The 19,186-nt window shown below is 50.4% G+C and overlaps 1 pseudogene; it reads right to left on the bottom strand.

Annotated features, from left to right (window-relative positions):
• LOC141091591 (uncharacterized) overlaps window positions 1-19,186 on the bottom strand; it is a 116,332-nt pseudogene that overhangs the window by 57,522 nt on the left and 39,624 nt on the right.

Here is a 19,186-nt window from a genome sequence, read left to right as displayed (position 1 = left end):
CTGGGCACGTTGTATTGGGGGACTGCCAATGCCATTAAGTCCCGGAAGGTGTCAGTGTCCACCAGCCTGAATGACAGCATTTCAACTGCCAGAAGTTTGGCAATGCCAGCATTCAGAGACTGTGCTCGGGGATGGTTTGCCGAGTAAGGGTGCCTTTTATCCCATGCCTGTGCTACCGATGGCTGTGATGGATGGGAACGTGCTGTTATGGGTGGAATCTGACAGGGTCTCCGGACAACAGTGGCAGAGGTTCTTCCTTGGCGATCCTGTGAGGAAGCCGAACCAGCAGTGTGTGAGCTGGAGGAAGAGGGCCCAACACGAACTGAAGAGGTGGTAGGTGGTGCTGTACGTTGGCCTACGTCTTCAGGGTGTCTCTGCAACTCCAACTCGTGCTTGGTGCGCACATGTTTCCACATATTTGTGGTATTGAGGTTGCTGACATTTCTCCCTCTTTTGACTCTCTGATGACACAGCTTGCATTTGACAAAGCAAATGTCATCTGCAACTGTGTCAAAAAAGGACCACGCACTGCAACTCTTGTGAGCGCCCGGTTTGCCTTTGGAAGGAGGAATGCTCCTAACGGGTGCCGAAGTGGAGGGTACAGGCAACCAAGTCTTCCCCCTCCCTCTGCCTCCTGTTTTGGCCGGTAGGGGAATCTCTTCCTCCGAGCTGCTCCCACCACCTTCCTGTTGCTCACGCCATGATGGGTCAAGGACCTCATCATCTTCCCTCCCCTCTTCAAACAGCTGCTTCTCCGGGGTTGTCTCGCCAGCACCGTACGCACCAGAAAGTGGCAACTGAGTCTCGTCATCATCTGATGCGTACTGAGGTGTGCTGACCATAGGCACTGGCCCACTCGCCTCTTCAGATTCAGAGGGACAAAGAAGTTGCGCATCACTGCATACTCCCTCTTCTTCACATTCAGGAATGCTGCTTGGCTGGCCCCCTCTTTCCAAGCCAACAGATTCCGAGAACAGAAGTAGAGACTGTGATGGCTCCTGTCCATGTCTCTCTGACTGCCTGGGCACTTTGGCAGGTGGTGAAGAGACAGATGGTTGCTCTTCGGTGCTCTGACCCTGAGAGGATGCGGAAGTAATTGAAGTCGATGCGTTAGCTGCCATCCATCCGACAACGGCTTCAATTTGTTCCTCCCGCAGCAGTGGGGTACGTTGAGGTCCTACAAAGCTGCGCATAAAGGACTGTTGCCTGCTAAAACTGGGGGATGCTGATCCACTGGTGCCCGCAGCAGGCCCAGAATCCCCACGTCCTCTACCTGTAGAATCCCCACGTCCTCTCCCTGCAGAATCCCCACGTCCTCTCCCTGCTGAAACTCCACGCCCACGCCCCCGCGCCTTACTCCCTGCCTTCTTCATCTTGCAAGACTGCTTAAGATAGGCAAAAAAGTACAAAGGGGGGCCTTAGTGTGCTTATTCCTGAACAGCTGGTTACAGGTACAAGAAACACTAATTTTATGAAGTGTGTGTGTGTGGACTAGACTTTAATAGGAGCTGATGTGGCCTACACAAGTTCAAAATGTAGTGTTTGGTGAACTTTTTATGTGGTTTCTTTGTTTGAAACAAACTCAAAGTATGAGAACAAAGAATTGAAACTGATAGTATCACCAACTTTTTGGAGCTATTACAATGCAGGCAGGTAACCTACAATGCAAAAGATGAGGCTCCAAAAAAATTGGGTAATACTAATCTGGCTGCGCCGGCAGGGCACAAGCCAGAAAAAAAGGCTCCTCTATCTACTCCTATATAGTGTTTGCAACCAACCAATGTTGATGGATACGGATGGATGCACACTAATAGGAGAAGAAAAAATGAGCTGCACTCAGAGACAAATATGTGTGAGGCAGTGACGCACGTTGAGCGTCCTACAACCAGACGTAGCTGCAGGACACTCTACTCAGCGTGAGCTGCACTCACACACAGTCAGAGACCTCTCAGACAGCCGTCAACAGTGCAGCTAAGTGGGCACTGGCACTGACAGGCTGCAGAAAGGCTCCGCTGTGTACTCCTATATAGTGTTTGCAACCACCGTAGATGGAGACGGATGGATGCACACTAATAGAAGAAAAAATGAGCTGCACTCAAATAAAAATATGTGTGAGGCAGTGACGCACGCTGAGCGTCCTACAGCCAGACGTAGCTGCAGGACACACTACTCAGCGTGAGCTGCACTCACACACAGTCAGAGACCTCTCAGACAGCCGTGAACAGTGCAGCAAAGTGGACACTAGCACTGAAAGGCTGCAGAAAGGCTCCGCTGTCTACTACTAGTGTTTGCAACCAACGTATATGGATACGGATGGAAGCACACTAGATTGAAATTATTTAAAAAATGCAGCTCAAAAAATAAAAGATGTATGAGGCAGCAGTGATCACACTGGGTGGCCTACAGCCTGACGTGGCTGCAGGACCCACTCCACAGCGTGAGCTGCACTCACACAGCCCTTGCAGACAGCTGTGAACACTGCTGCTAGGGCAAAGAAGGCTACAGTGGTGGTTTATGTAGCCTGGGTAAAGCACTCGATGTTTGGTGGAATCGCTATTTCTAACTGTCCCTCACAGTCTTCTACAGCAGCCTGTCCCTAACTGAATTCACAGCAGAGTGACCAGAAATGGCGGCTGCGGTGGCTTTTATAGTGCATCATGACATCATTTCGGCAGCCAATCACAGCCATGCCAATAGTTAACATGCCTACATGCCTAACAGGATGTGCCCACACTTCGGAGGATTCCCATTGGCTTAATCAAAGCAAGCAGGCTCATAGCATGATGGGAACTTCCTATTCCGATTCCGATCCCGGAATCCGATATGAAAAAAGTATCGGAATTAAGTATCGGAATTCCGATACCGCTAATATCGGCCGATACCCGATACTTGCGGTATCGGAATGCTCAACACTAGTGGTAACACATGATGACGTAGAATAAGATTGTCACTAAACGTTCTCAGCAGCGGACGAGACACCGAGGGAACAGGAGGAGACGCAGGAGAAACGCCACAACAACAGGAGCCGGATGCTTCTCTGCATCTTCTTCACGGGCGAGAGAGCAGGGTCACTGCAGAAAAAAGCAGCAAAAACGCCGCGTGTGAACACCGCCGTAGTGTATGTGTAAGGCTAGGTTCACACGAGCGTTTCTGCTGTCTGCGCACCCTATGTCAGGAGGGGGCGCTGCAGGGGGCGGGGCTTATCGGCAGCCGTGCGCAGACGGCAGAAACGCTAGTGTGAAACTAGCCTAAGGGGGTGAAGCACCGAAGGAGCCGACGGGGAGTTGCCTTCCTAGCTCCGTGCCCGGAACCATCGAGCAGGGCATTAGGTTCCCGGGGGGATGCTTTAGGGGACTGCACGAGTACCAGGAAGAGGGCAGGACGGAGAGTGGGAGAATGGGGCGTGCTTTCAGCAGAAGAGCGCAGGGACGGGAGCAGAGAGGACGCTGACAGGAGACAGGCGCAGCAACTGAACACTGAGGGACCTCAGACACAGGCGCTGAGTACGAGAAGCCTGTCCCTGCACCGCCTGGAGGGCTGGTCGCTCCCCTCCTGTTAGACTTTCTCACACCGACAGACTGCGCGCCCTGACGAGACGCTCCCCTGCAGTGAGGCCCTGCTTCATCCTGAGACGCTTCCCTGTGACCGAGGAACATACGGTAACGTGACACTGACCTGCCAAGAGAGACTGTCGCAGGCAGAGCCCCTGACCCTGGTGAGGGAACGCCGCTGCCGCAGCAGAGGGAGGAACCTTGCATACAGGGGGATACCGCCACCCGCATACCCCTTGAGCTCTCACGTTAACCCCTCATACGCCAGTCGGACTATACCTAGGACCCCAGAGACAGATGACATCAAGCACCCCTGGTGCCTCAGTGCCTGGGTGGGAGAAGAGTGATCTCTACAAGCAAGATCTCCAGGAACTGAGAAGTTTCATCCCCATAAGATAACTGTTATCTTACACTTCTGTTATTTCTTCAGTCTCTGTTATCACCTGTTACAGCCTTTACTCTGTTAAGGTGGTTTTACATTAAGTGATATCGCTAGCGATATCGCTAAAACGTCACTGGTTTTGTGACGTTATAGCGATATTGCTAGCGATATCGCTATGTGTGATACTTACCAGCGACCGGCTCCCCCGCTGTCCATCGCTGATCGCGCGAGAATGTCCGGCTCCATTTCTCGTCGGGCGCTTCCTGCTGAGACTTCCTGCTGTGACGACGAGCGACGCTGGACGCGGGCGGGAGGACGCAGGATCGCTGTGTGTGAATGGTAAGTATCGTGCGCTGCGTCGCTGCTGCATCGCTGTGAGATCTTTCTGTATGAAAGCTCACTAGCGATCATTTAGCGATGCACCAGCGATCCTGACCGGGTCGGATCACTGGTTGGATCGCTGGTGCATCGCTAAATGTAAAAGGGCCTTTATATGTTCACCAGATATTCTCCCTGTAAATAAACCTCCCCTTTTACTGTTGGTCTGCCTGCTCCGTGGTGACATATATTCCTCCTGCACGTTATTACAATTAGCGTAGTCGGCAGGAGGTCACACGAAGACACGGACAGAGCGGACTAAGCAGTCAGGGAAGGCCCCAAGACCAGCATCTCCTTGGGGGCCATGTTGAATAACCTGCCGAGGTTTACAGGGAATAATGTGATGTTATGGAACTGGACAGAGAATTCAGGGGTTACTGCGGATGCACCCCTTGGCACCAGTCCTAGAGGCAGAAATAGCCTTGATGGCCCTAGAGGGGGAGGCACGGGACTCTGTCATGCATAGACCCCCCCTAGAAAGAAATACTCTGCAGAAAGTGTTGCGTATCTTAGAGGAGACACATGGGGACCCCACTGACGTAGGGGAACTACGGATGCGACTGTTCCATCGGGTGCAAAGAGAGGGGGAGACCGTGACCCAGTTTATGAACACCCTACAAGAGCTTCACACTGCTATCAAAAGAAAGGACAGGGTAGGTGTAGAGGCAGTAGACGTGGTGCTCAGAGACCAGATGGTGACAGGGTTATGTGACGGAATGGTGAAGCAGGCTATGCGAGAGCGCCTGCGGGTGAAGCCAGGCATAACCTTTTCTGAAGTAGGTAGCGAGGCACGCACACGTGAGCAAGAACAGGACGTGACAGGCTCAGTGGGAAAGGTGCGGAGCGGGGAGGCAGCTAACACTGAAGACAGAGGCCCCCGATGGGTGGAAGACCGGAGGATGGAGATCAGTCAGTTCCGAGAGGAAATGGCGACTTTAAGGAGGGCCCAGGCAGACGGGCCCGAATCACGGATGCGGGGAAGAGGAGCTGTTCCCCGAAGAGAAGCTACAGCTACCCCGAGAAGACGCCCTCTCACATGCTATACTTGTGGAGAGCCCGGTCATATTGCCCGGTGGTGTCCCCAGCGGAGCCGACCATCCCCGTGGCTCCCGTTAAACTAGGTGGCTCCGAGCGCGAGGGACACCACCCTGAGCGAGAAGTGCAGAGGAGGAGTGAAAACAGTCCCACTAACCTTGTTTCCATGTGCCTCTTGGTTTGGGCCAAAATCAACGGGAGAGCTGAGTGATGTCTGGTAGATACCAGGTCACAAGTGACAACCATGTCCGAAATTTTTTTTCGTAGACACTTCACGGAGGCACTGCGACCTGAGTGGGGCCCAGTCATTAGACTTACGGCGGCCAATCACCTACCCATCCCGGTCGCAGGGGTGATGTGGCTGAACATAGAAGTCTGTGGAAAAGATGTGGGAAGAAAAGGAGTAGTATTGGTAGATGGAGAAGCCGCTTGGGACCATACTGTGACCCTGGGCATGAACGTGCTCAAAGACCGCGGAAGCTTACTACTCAACGAGACCCTAGATCAATTCTTACGACAGTGGAGTGATCAGACCCCACAGAAGAAGGTCTTTCAACAACTGATCCGGGCAGCACGGGTCCGGGAAATCTGCAGCGGTGGAAAGGAACTAGGCAAAGTCTTCATCCCTGCTTCTGTGAATCGAGTGCTACCCCCTGGACAGACCGTGCTTCCCCTGCCAGTGAGAGCAGGAGTCCCACTAGAAGTAGCGGAGGTGCAGGTGGAGCCTAGCCCAGCCGACCAATTGCCGTCAGGGGTACTAGTCGCACGGACCCTCGCCACTGTGCGAAACGGCACCGTCCTCGTGCACTGTGTGAACTTGGGAGAGACTGATGTGACCCTGGCTCCCAGAGCAGAATTGGCCCACATTCTAGGCGTACCAGACAAGCTGGTGCCCTCCGAAACAGTGCAGTTGACAGCCAAAGCGGAAGACCCATGGTTGGTGACGGTGAAAGCGGAGGTTGCCCCAGATCCCTGGGTGTTACAAGAAGGCCGCCGGATACTAGAACAGATGCGGGCAGAACTCTCAGAAATGCCCTCTCACCAGATTCCCCAGGTGGAGGCCTTGCTGGGGAAGTACCAGGAGGTGTTCGCAAAGGATGACGATGATTTTAGACGCACGACGGCCATTACCCATGAGATACCCACTGGGGACGCTGCACCGATACGGGAGAGATATCGCCAGATACCCCACAAATGTATCAGGAAGTTAAGGGAATGCTGTCACAGATGCTGAAGAAGGGAGTAATCCGTGAGAGCCAGAGCCCGTGGGCTGCCCCATCGTCTTGGTGCGGAAAAAGGATGGAACTCTACGTTTCTGTGTGGATTACCGCCAGCTCAACGCTTGCACAGTGCGAGATTCATATCCACTGCCACGGATAGAGGAGTCCCTGTCAGCACTGGGAAAGGGCCGATATTTTTCCACACTAGACCTGGCCAGCGGGTACTGGCAAGTACCCATGTCTGAACAAGACCGAGCCAAGATGGCCTTCATTCTCCTGATGGGACTATTTGAGTTTAACCGCATGCCCTTTGGGCTGTCCAATGCCCCGGGACCATTTCAGCGTCTCATGGAGCGGTGTCTGGGGGACCTGAACTTCGAAGCCACCCTGATTTACCTGGATGATATAATCATCTTTGCTCCCACCGTTGAAGAACACCTCCGGAGACTGGAGCAAGTTCTGAGTTGGCTACAAAACTTTGGTTCGAAGGTGAAACCCCAGAAATGCCACCTCTTCCAAACACAAATTGACTATCTGGGGCATGTGGTCTTCGCCGACGGAGTGAAGCCCTCGCAGGAGAAGATCGCTGCCGTGCAAGAGTGGCCGACCCCAAAAACCGTCAAGGATGTACGAGCGTTCCTAGGACTCACAGGATACTTCCGGCGCTTTGTAAAGGATTTCGCCCGCATCGCAAACCCCCTCCACTAATTGCTGAAAAGAATACCCTCATGTGCGAAGAACAGGAATGTACCTTGGGGAGAACAGGAGAAGGCATTCCAAGCCCTGAAGAAGGCCCCTGACTGAGGCCCCGGTGTTGGCCTATGCTGATTTCACCCAGCCATTCGTCTTGCACACTGATGGAAGTCTACTAGGACTCGGGGCAGTACTCTCACAGATGCAGGATGGGAAGGAGCGTGTCATCGCATACGCAACTCGCTCCTTACATGATTCCGAAAGAAATCCGGAAAATTACAGCTTGTTCAAGCTGGAGCTGTTGGCGCTGGTGTGGGCGATGGCTGAAAAGTTTGCAGAGTATCTGGCCGGCTCGGAAGTACACGTGCGTACGGATAACAATCCATTGGCCCACCTTGAAACATCCAAGCTTGGGGCCTTAGAACAACGTTGGGTGGCACGAATGGCAAAATTCCAGTACAGGATCTCCTACAGAAGAGGAGTGGAAAATACTCATGCTGATGCCATTTCGCGAGTAAACTACCGGCCGCCAGCGCCCAGTCGGGATGAAGAGTTGGAGGCTATTGAGGTTCCAGAATTTGGAGGGGCTGCCAAGACGGTGGCAGCGACGCGGGAGACAGCTGAGGAGAGTACACCTGAGAATTTGTTGGAACAACCCTGTGATGAGTGGGTCCGGATGCAAGAAGATCGAGAGAGAGCCCAGCTGAGTCGGTGGCTCATAGCCGAACAGATGCCCGGCCAGAGTGAGCGAGCAGCTATGCCCCCTGAGATGTTGAAAATGGTGCGCCAGTGGTAACGGCTACAGTGACGGGATGGAAAGTGTACCTACAATCTGAACTGGGCATCGTTTGGCAAACGATCATCCCCTCGTCCCTGGTTGAGCGGGTGGCTAAGGAAGCACACGAGAAGGGGGCACACTTCGGGATGGAAAACACATTTCAGTGGCTGCAACGGTTGTTCTATCACCCCCACATGAGGACTGTCGTGAAGAAAGTATGTCAGTAGTGCCTAAATTGTGAACTAGTTAAGCCGCCAGAACAGCGAGCCCCTACAGAAACGGTGAGGTCCTCTGCACCCATGGAGCTACTGGCCATAGACTACTTGATTGGCCCAGTGTTGTGAGTTCATTTTCCCCTCCGTCACTGAGGCCTGGTGAACTCCCTATTCTAGTGAAGGAAGGTAGTGAGCCTGATTATCAGGCACCTGGGACTAATGAAGACGATTGGCTGAGTGGGGTCACTGACTGGATTTAAGGCAGCCTACGCCCTTTCTGCCCTGCGGGTGATTTCTCTGTGGACTCTTGGACACCAGTCTGATTCCTGCTCTCCTAAAGCTAAGTTTTCTGTTTTGCCTTTTTGCATTTAAGTTTTGTTTTTTCTTGCTTTTTGGATTGTGCCACTCCCTGCTGGAGTGTGCAGTGTTCCGTGAGCTCTGTCTTCTGAAAGTACCTGAGTGCGGATTTAGTTTTTGAAGCTTAGTTGCTTCAGGGCCATTTTTATATCAGCTTGTTGGCTTTTGTCTCTGATAGGGTTTTGGCAGATTGCAGACAGCAGCCTTCCTATCCGTTCCTATCTAGGTAGTTTTTGGGCCCCGTCTTTGCTCAGCCTGTCTTTCTGTCTGTGTAAGTGTTTTCATCTTGCTTCACCGTCATTATATGTGGGGGGCTGCCTATTGCTTTGGGGTCTGCTCTGGGGCAGTTAGATTTCCCCTTTCCTTCTTTAGGCCTATGTATCTCTCCGGCTGTGATCGAGGGGTCTAGGTCATCGTAGGAACCCCCCACGGCTTCTGCTAGTTGTGTTGATAGGTTCAGGGGTCTGCAATCTGATAGTTGCCAACTTCTCTGGTTTTCAGGACTTAGCTAGCATTTCTGTTTTTGCCTCCTACGGTGACTCAATCATAACAGAATCACCCGCCGAACGGCAGATCCTGGGGTACTCAATAGCAGGAAAGAATTGTGTTTAAAAAAAAAAAAAAAAGTGTGTGTATATTCTTTCCTCTATATCTCTGAGGCCGTAGGGGGAATTTTTTTGAGTTTCAAAAATAATTGTAAATTATTTTTTGCTTTGAAGCCTTAGGCTGAGTTCACACGTGGCGTTTTTTTCGCGTTTCCGCGGCGGTTTTAACCGCGCGATTTTGCAGCGAAAACGCGAAAAATAAGCATCCCATGCATTCCTATGGGATTCCGCAATGCTGTGCTAATGCTGCGGTTTTTACCGCGGCGGAATCGCTCCGCGGTAAAAACCGCAGCATGCTCATTATTTTGCGGAATCGCGGCGATCCCGCACCCATAGGAATGCATTGTTCCGCTTACTTCCCGCATGTGGCTGTGCACACCATGCGGAAAGTAAGCAGAACATTTGCGGATGGTACCCACGGTCCGGAGGAGAGGAGACTGTCCTCCGGGCTTTGGGTACCATATCCCTGTAAAAAATAGAATTTAAAAATAAAAAATATTGTATTCTCACCCTCCGACGTCCCGCGCAGTCTTCCCGCTTCTCTTCACGCTTTCGTTCCCAGTAATCCTTTGCGAAAATGCCCGCGATGGCGTCCGTTCTCGCGGGATCGCGAAGTCTCGCGGTTATTCACGCGACGTCATCGCGAATTACCGCGAGACGTCGCGATCCCGCGAGAACGGACGTCATCGCGGGCATTTTCGCAAAGGATTACTGGGAACGGATGCGCGGGACGTCGGAAGGTAAGAATAACACCATTTTTTTTTTTTTTTTTTACATTTTATCTTTTACTACTGATGCCGCATAGGCGGCCTCAGTAGTAAAAAGTTGGTCACACTCATCAAACACTATGTTTGACGAGTGTGACCAACCTGTCAATCAGTTCTCCAAGCGATGCTACAGATCGCTTGGAGAACGCTAGCATTTTGCAAGCTAAATACGCTTGCAAAATGCTAGTTTTTCCGCAGGAAAATCGCAGGAATTTAAAATGCGATTTTCCCGCTGACTGGAATTCCGGAATTCTCGCGGTAATTTCCGCGAGAGTTCCGGTACGTGTGCACTTGGCCTAACTCGTCAGGGAGCCCCACGCAGCAGGTTAAAATTGTCATCTCTTTGCTGCGCGGCGATCCCCAGGATTGGGCGTTTTCTTTGAAACCAGATGACCCTATTCTGACTAATGTGAACGCATTTTTTCAAGCCTTGGGGTTGCTGTACGACGAACCTAATGCTATTGATCAGGCTGAAAAGACCCTGTTAGCACTGAACCAGGGTCGAGAATCTGCAGAGTTGTACTGTCAAAAGTTCCGAAAGTGGGTGGTCCTTACTACCTGGAATGATAGTGCCTTGGCTGCTCTCTTTCGGAAGGGTTTGTCAGAAGCCGTAAAAGATACTATGGTGGGATTTCCTGTTCCCTCTGGTCTGGACGACTCTATGTCTTTAGCCATTCAGGTTGATCGGCGTTTACGTGAACGCAGGCTTACACGAGAGGTGTTGCCACCGGTTGAACAGACGTCTGAACCTATGCAATGTGATAGCGTTTTGTCTAAGGCGCAACGTCAGGAATTCAGAAGGCGTAATAAGCTGTGTTTTTTCTGTGGAGATGCCTCACATGTTATTTCTGTTTGTCCTAAACATGGGAAACGCTTTGCACACACGTTTTCTGTTGGTGGGGTTCAGCCTAAGTTTCTTTTGGCGATTACTCTGATCTGTTCCCTGTCCACATTTTCCGCCAAGGCTTTTGTGGATTCGGGAGCAGCGCTAAACCTAATGGACTTGGATTTTGCTAAACGTTGTGGATTTCCGTTGACACCTCTGCAGACGCCTATCCCTTTGAGGGGGATTGATGCTACCCCTCTGGCTAAAAATAAACCTCAGTTTTGGACCCAGTTGGTCATGCGGGTCACCCCAGACCACCAAGAAAATTGCAGATTTTTGGTGTTGCATGGTCTGCATGATGCCGTTGTTCTGGGGTTTCCCTGGTTGCAGATTCATAATCCAGTTTTGGATTGGAAGTCTGTGTCTGTGGTGAGTTGGGGTTGCCGGTGTACCTTTAGTGAGGCTCCGGTTTTTTCCACCTCTCCTCAGTCGCATGAGGTTCCTGACTATTTGGCGGACTACTATGATGTATTTAGTGAGAATGAGTCTGCGTCCTTGCCTCCTCATAGTAGTTATGACTGTGCAATTGAACGGCTCTTCAATTTATCTGTACCCGAGCACGAGGCTATGCGGTCCTATATTAAGGAGGCGTTGGAGAAGGGTCATATTAGACCATCCTCTTCACCCTTAGGTGCCGGGTTTTTTTTTGTGGCCAAGAAGGATGGTTCTTTAAGGCCTTGTATTGATTATCGTGCCCTCAATAAAATTACTATTAAATATCAGTATACCCTGATTTCGGATCTATTCTCTAGAGTCAGAGGTGCTTGCTGGTTTACCAAGCTTGACCTCAGGGGGGCGTATAATCTTATCCGCATTAAGCAGGGGGATGAATGGAAGACGGCGTTTAATACTCCGGAGGGACATTTTGAGTACCTGGTGATGCCTTTTGGGCTCACTAATGCCCCTTCTGTCTTCCAGTGCTTCATGAACGATATTTTCCGAGACTTTGTCGATAAATTTTTGATTATCTATCTGGATGATATTTTGATCTTCTCCAAGGATTGGGATTCTCATGTGGAACATATTCGGACTGTGTTCCGGATCTTGAGAGAGAATTCTCTGTATGTCAAAGGATCAAAATGCCTTTTTGGAGTACAGAGAATTTCTTTTTTGGGATTTATTTTGTCTCCGTCAACTATTGAAATGGACCCGGCCAAGGTACCGGCCATTTATGATTGGGTTCAGCCCACTTCTTTGAAGGCCCTCCAGAAGTTTTTGGGTTTTGCTAATTTTTATCGGAAATTTATAGCAAAATTTTCTAGTATTGCCAAACCATTGACTGACCTGACCAGGAAGGGTGCGGATGTGTTGAATTGGTCTCCGGAGGCGGTTGCTTCCTTTCAGGAGCTGAAGCGTAGATTTACCTCCGCCCCGGTTCTGCGGCAACCTGATGTCTCACTCCCGTTCCAGGTAGAGGTGGATGCTTCTGAGATTGGTGCAGGAGCGGTGTTGTCCCAAAAGGATCCGGTAACATCTAAAATGAATCCCTGTGCTTTCTTTTCCCGTAAGTTCTCTTCATCTGAACGTAACTATGATGTGGGGAATCGGGAACTGTTGGCCATGAAATGAGCATTTGAGGAGTGGAGACATTGGTTGGAGGGAGCCAAACATCAAGTTGTGGTCCTCACTGACCACAAAAATTTGATTTACCTAGAGTCGGCTAAACACTTGAACCCTAGACAGGCTAGGTGGGCCTTGTTATTTACACGTTTTGATTTTGTGGTCTCTTTCCTTCCTGGAACTAAGAATGTCAAGGCAGACGCCCTCTCTAGGAGTTTCTTTGCTGATTCTCCTGTGGTGACCAAGCCTGCCACCATCTTAGGCAAAGGGGTAGTTCTTTCTGCCATCTCGTCCGATTTGAGACTTGCTCTGCAAGAGTTCCAGGTGGACAAACCTGAGCGTTGCCCCAGTGGAAAGTTGTATGTTCCTGACCAGTGGAAGAAGAGAGTGATGTCTGAAGTTCATTGCTCTGCATTGACTGGTCATCCAGGTATTTTTGGTACTAGAGATCTGGTGAGTCGCTCTTTTTGGTGGCCCACCTTGTCTCATGATGTCAGGAATTTTGTGCAGTCCTGTGGGACTTGCTCCCGGTCTAAATCTTGTTCTCGCTCTAGTGGGTTGTTGATGCCTTTGCCGGTCCCCAGGAGGCCATGGACCCATATTTCAATGGATTTCATCTCTGATATGCCGGTCTCTCAAAGAATGACTGTTATTTGGGTGATTTGTGATAGGTTCTCTAAGATGGTTCATCTTGTACCACTCCCTAAGTTGCCATCTTCCTCTGAGTTGGTGCCTCTGTTTTTGCAACAGGTGGTTCGCTTGCACGGGATTCCTGAGAACATTGTATCTGACAGAGGAGTTCAATTTGTGTCTAAATTTTGGAGGACGTTCTATTCCAAGTTGGGAATTCAGTTGTCCTTCTCCTCTGCTTTTCACCCTCAGACCAATGGGCAGACAGAGAGAACAAACCAGACCTTGGAGTTGTATTTGAGATGTTTTATTTCCGCTGATCAGGATGATTGGGTTTCATTTTTGCCCTTGGCCGAATTTGCTTTAAATAATAGAGCTAGTTCTGCCACTTTGATGTCACCTTTTTTTTGTAACTTTGGTTTTCACCCTCGATTTTCTTCAGGGCAGGTGGAGCCTTCTGCCTGCCCAGGTGTTGACACTGTGGTGGAGAGAATGCACCAGATCTGGGACCAAGTGGTGGATAAGTTATCTCTCTCCCAGGAAAAGGCCCAGCGGTTTTCCAATCGACATAGGACCATTGGTCCCCAGTTTAAGATTGGTGATATGGTGTGGTTATCATCAAAAAATATTGCTATGAAGGTGGCTTCTCCTAAGTTTAAGCCTAGATTTATTGGACCTTACAAGATTTTGGAGATTATTAATCCGGTCTCTTTTCGTTTGGCTCTTCCTGTCACATTTAAGATCCATAATGTGTTCCATAAGTCCTTGTTGAAGAGGTTCGTTGAGCCAGTTGTGCCTGAGGTGGCACCTCCGGACCCTGTATTGGTTGAAGGTAACTTGGAATATGAGGTAGAGAAAATTCTGGATTCCCGTCTGGCTAGACGGAGACTCCAGTATTTGGTTAAGTGGAAGGGTTATGGTCAGGAGGATAATTCCTGGGTCTCTGCCTCTGATATTCATGCCAAAAGATTGGTGCGTGCCTTTCATCGGGCTCACCCTGGTAGCGTTGTTGAGGGTTCGGTGACCCCTCCTCAAGGGGGGGTACTGTTGTGAGTTCATTTTCCCCTCCGTCACTGAGGCCTGGTGAACTCCCTATTCTAGTGAAGGAAGGTAGTGAGCCTGATTATCAGGCACCTGGGACTAATGAAGACGATTGGCTGAGTGGAGTCACTGACTGGATTTAAGGCAGCCTACGCCCTTTCTGCCCTGCGGGTGATTTCTCTGTGGACTCTTGGACACCAGTCTGATTCCTGCTCTCCTAAAGCTAAGTTTTCTGTTTTGCCTTTTTGCATTTAAGTTTTGTTTTTGTTTTTTCTTGCTTTTTGGATTGTGCCACTCCCTGCTGGTGTGTGCAGTGTTCCGTGAGCTCTGTCTTCTGAAAGTAACTGAGTGCTGATTTAGTTTTTGAAGCTTAGTTGCTTCAGGGCCATTTTTATATCAGCTTGTTGGCTTTTGTCTCTGATAGGGTTTTGGCAGATTGCAGACAGCAGCCTTCCTATCCGTTCCTATCTAGGTAGTTTTTGGGCCCCGTCTTTGCTCAGCCTGTCTTTCTGTCTGTGTAAGTGTTTTCATCTTGCTTCACCGTCATTATATGTGGGGGGCTGCCTATTGCTTTGGGGTCTGCTCTGGGGCAGTTAGATTTCCCCTTTCCTTCTTTAGGCCTATGTATCTCTCCGGCTGTGACCAAGGGGTCTAGGTCATCGTAGGTACCCCCCCACGGCTACTGCTAGTTGTGTTGATAGGTTCAGGGGTCTGCAATCTGATAGTTGCCAACTTCTCTGGTTTTCAGGACTTAGCTAGCATTTCTGTTTTTGCCTCCTACGGTGACTCAATCATAACAGCCCAGCACACCAGGGCTATGAACATTGCCTGGTGATGATCGATCACTGCTCCAAATTTGCTGTGGTCACACCTACTCGGGACTAGACTGCCGTATCTGCGGCCCATGCTATCTGTAAACACTTCATTCAAGTATACTGGTGTCCCAAGCGGATCCATTCGGATCAAGGGGCCTGCTTTCTGGGGAAGGTGATAGAAGAGTTGCATCACTTGTACAAAATCGATAAGTCTCGGACCACCCCTTACAATCCACAGGGGAACGGAGCTTGTGAGAGGTTCAACCGCTCCCTGATCCAAATGCTGAGGACACTTGAATATCAGAAAGCACGCTGGACTGAGTCCGTCCCCCAATTGGTGTGGGCATACAATAACCGTCAACACAGTATCACAGGGTTCATACCCTATTCACTGTTCTTCGGCCAACCCGGGAAGGGACTGACTGAATTGGCGTTAGAGCCCGAGGAGGACTACCCGCGGACGGGGGTGTACTCCTGGGTTCGAGAGCATCATCACTTGCTATGGACCATTCAACGGTTGGTGCAGAACCGGCTTCGTAGGGCTGTCCCTCCCCAGAAAGGGACAGCCCTACGACCAGGGGATCGAGTCAATCAGAAAGAAGCGCCCTAACAGCAAATTGGAGTGTCTGTGGGAGAAAAGCCCGTATAGGGTGAAGCGACGGCTTGGTAGGCAAGGACCCGTCTACGAAGTTCAGCCTGAAGCAGGTGAAGAACTCCCCACTCGTACATTACATCGGAATATGCTGCGTCCCTGTTTGTCTCAAGATCCTCCAGTGGTGCCAGCTGTCCCAGCGCCCCCCGGTGGCTGAACCCATGTTCGTTCCTGAAGAAGACGGAGACTCTCTGCTCCACGAAGACCCAGAAACTGGACTGGTGCCTGAAACGACGGAAGTAACTGAGGAGGCTCCAACTTCCACATTTCCGGTGGCTGATTCCACTACCTCCCCTGATCTGAGACGTTCTGAGCGAGCAACAGCAGGTGTACCCCCCAGACGCTACAATCAGGATGAATTCATTTGGCAGCAAATTGTACGAGGTCTGGACGATTGTCAGCAAAAGCTCCAGAAACTCTCGCCCGTGGAATGGCGCGCTCACAGAGAGGGGGAATGTAAGGGGGTGAAGCACCAAAGGAGCCGAGGGGGAGTTGCCTTCCTAGCTCCGTGCCCGGAACCATCGAGCAGGGCATTAGGTTCCCCGGGGGATGCTCTAGGGGACTGCGCGAGTACCAGGAACAGGGCAGGACGGAGAGCGGGAGAATGGGGCGTGCTTTCAGCAGAACAGCACAGGGACGGGAGCAGAGAGGACGCTGACAGAGGAGAGGACAGGAGACAGGCGCAGCGACTGAACACTGAGTACGAGAAGCCTGTCCCTGCACCTCTTGGAGGGCTGGTCGCTCCCCTCCTGTTAGACTTTCTCACATCGACAGACTGCGCGCCCTGACGAGACGCTCCCCTGCAGTGAGGCCCTGCTTCATCCTGAGACGCTTCCCTGTCACCGAGGAACATACGGTAACGTGACACTGACCTGCCAAGAGAGACTGCCGCAGGCAGAGCCCCTGACCCTGGTGAGGGAACGCCGCTGCTGCAACAGAGGGAAGAACCTTGCATGCAGGGGGATACCGCCACCCGCATACCCCTTGAGCTCTCACGTTGACCCCTCATACGCCAGTCGGACTATACCTAGGACCCCAGAGACAGATGACATCAAGCACCCCTGGTGCCTACCTGGGAGAAGAGTGATCTCTACAAGCAAGATCTCCAGAAACTGAGAAGTTTCATCCCCATAAGAGAATAACTGTCTGTTGTTTTACACTTCTGTTATTTCTTCAGTCTCTGATATCACCTGTTACAGCATTTTCTCTGTTATATCATATGTTCACCAGATATTCTCCCTGTAAATAAACCTCCCCTTTTACTGTCGGTCTGCCTGCTCCGTGAGGCCATATATTCCTCCTGCACGTTATTACATATGTCTGACCAGGAATAACAGTACTGTGGCTGTAGCGGGGTTCTGTGTGCGGTGGTGGGATTCTGCAGGAGTGGGGATCTTTGTGTGGCGATGGGGATCTCTGTGTGGTGGTGGGATTCTGCAGGAGTGGGGATCTATGCAGTGGCAGGGATCTTTGTGTGGCAGTGGAGATCTGTGTGGTGGTGGGGTTCTGTGTGCGGTGGTGGGGATCTGTGCAGGAGTGGAGATCTGTACGCAGTAGCAGGGATCTGTGTGGTGGTGGGTTTCTGCAGGAGTGGGGATCTGTGCAGTGGCAGGGATCTTTGTGTGGCGATGGGGATCTCTGTGCGGCAGCGGGGATCATTGTGCGGTTGCGGGGGATCTGTGTGCAGGAGTGGGATCTGTGCGGTGGTGGAATTCTGCAGGAGTGGGGATCTGTGCGGTGGTGGGATTCTGCAGGAGTGGGGATCTTTGTGTGGCAATGGGGATCATTGAGTGGTAGCGGCGGAGATCTGTGAGGTGACGGGGTTCTCTGTGCAGGGAGCTCTGGTCTTATTCGCTCTCTTTCTTGGGATCAACATTTTGTTTTCATCTATTTTATTGCATTTTTGTAGAAGATTCAATAAGAATACATGTAAGAATATAATTGCCATTTTTCTTTGTTCCGGCATTTATTGTACGTAGGAAAGTTTTCTATATTTTGATCAGACATTACCAGTTTCTGGGATTCCAGATATTTTTTTTGTTTGTATCTTTTCTTTATTTATAAGGTGGAGGTGTGTGTGTGTGTGGTGATTCAGATTAGTTTTTATTATTCTTTTATTTTTTTTCTATGATTTTTTGTGTCTTTCCACCACAGGATCACTATATCCAGTCTCCACGATTCTCAGCCTCACGACAGGCACTGGGGCTTTCAGCCGCCATCCGTCAGCACACCCCATTGGCACTCGTGATGGCACTGCTAGGGGTCAGTGGGCGCCAAACCAAACATACGGGATGACGGGTGGGTTTCTGACACCTGGAACCTCCAGTTACCATATTTTGGTGGCAAGATGTAAGCAATTACAGTTAAATTCAATGTGTAGTCGCCACTGCTTGCTACTGAGGATCCTATTATAAAAAAAAAAATACAGGAGGCGATCTGTGTCAGGGTTATAACCAGACTTTTGTTTCCACTTTCAGTTCCAGTTAGGAAAGTGCAGCTCTCTGGCGCCCCCCTTACCCTCAAGGTCAGTCAGGGAACTGCACCTAGAATAAGTAGTCGCCGGAAAGGCTGCCTTGTCACACACTGGCTAGCGGGCACTCTGCAGTGAAGACTGTATGTATACCACCAGTTCCAGGCAGGGAAATACACACATAAACCTCTGATCCGTCACTGCCAGGGTTCCCCAATACCACCTGGATGCTATGCTGCCACCAGTTCCTTGTTTGATACTAACGCCTACATCAGGTCAGGAACCAACTCACGGGTAGCCTGATTTGGTGCAGAGTGTGTGTCAGTTCGGTCATAGAGCAAGGAGAATGAAACTAGCACATTTATAAGTTTACTCCAGAAAATATAGGCAGTGTTTACAAAAATACAAAAGATATTATAAAAGGGAGACAAAATACAGTATATACAGTTAGGAATAAAAGGGACTAAAATAAGAAACTTACTCTCTGTCACTGGTATGACGTGTCGATGATGGGTGGGGAGTTCCCAAATTCAGTCCACAGCATGGATGTTAGCTGACATCCCCCAGGTTCTGACCACTCTCAAAATGGTTGTTTCAGTTTTATGGGTTTCCCATATATTTACGAACTCCCACCTTTGTTGACCTCACATATGGGCTGTTCCCGGGAGGACCTTCTATTTTGAAAACTTATTAAAAGCTTATACTTGCCATATCTTTGGCTGGGGAGCTCACAGGGTGACGACAGCGGAATTATATTTTCCCCTGTGAATTTACCTTTCTTTTGAGTCCGAACACAACACGTCTGCTTGTTACTGGGGGCAGAAACTCATTTCCCAGGTTTCTGATGGCCTGCTGTACCCGGCAGTGGCCACTACACTTTCAACAGAGCTTCGCTCATTGATAACATCTGGCCACAACAGCTAATACCAGTTGACTCGTGGGGCTGCTGTGTCAGAACCCGAACAATCTGATGGTGATAACCTAATTTTGCAAAGCGATGCTCAAAGCGCCCCTCTACAGCTCAATGTGAGTCTAAAACCATGACCCGGAGCCTGAACTTTACAGTAAACCCACTAATGGCTAAAAAAAATATATAAAAAGAGAAGGAAATTTTTCGAATTCCAAATCTTGGTCCTAAGTCCTGTCACGAT

This window comes from Dendrobates tinctorius, unplaced genomic scaffold (genome assembly GCF_039654945.1).
Source record: "Dendrobates tinctorius isolate UK_male_01 unplaced genomic scaffold, ASM3965494v1 ptg000055l, whole genome shotgun sequence".
NCBI lineage: Eukaryota > Metazoa > Chordata > Amphibia > Anura > Dendrobatidae > Dendrobates > Dendrobates tinctorius.
This window is presented reverse-complemented; position numbering and strand designations above follow the sequence as displayed.